Below are 210 nucleotides of genomic sequence, written 5' to 3'. Positions count from 1 at the left end.
TTACTCAAGATTTGGTATTCCAATCAATCTTAATGAATATTCTGTGTATACGATCGATGCTGAATCTGATCTTGCTGGTACTTAATTAGAGAAGCAAAGCTCATAATATGGGACGAGGCCCCAATGATGAACAAGCTTTGTTACGAAAATTTGGATAGGAGTTTGCGAGATATCATGAGATGTGACCAGATTTTTGGAGGTAAAGTTGTT

Source organism: Camelina sativa, chromosome 12, assembly GCF_000633955.1.
Source record: "Camelina sativa cultivar DH55 chromosome 12, Cs, whole genome shotgun sequence".
In the NCBI taxonomy this organism is placed as follows: Eukaryota; Viridiplantae; Streptophyta; class Magnoliopsida; order Brassicales; family Brassicaceae; genus Camelina; species Camelina sativa.
This window is presented reverse-complemented; position numbering follows the sequence as displayed.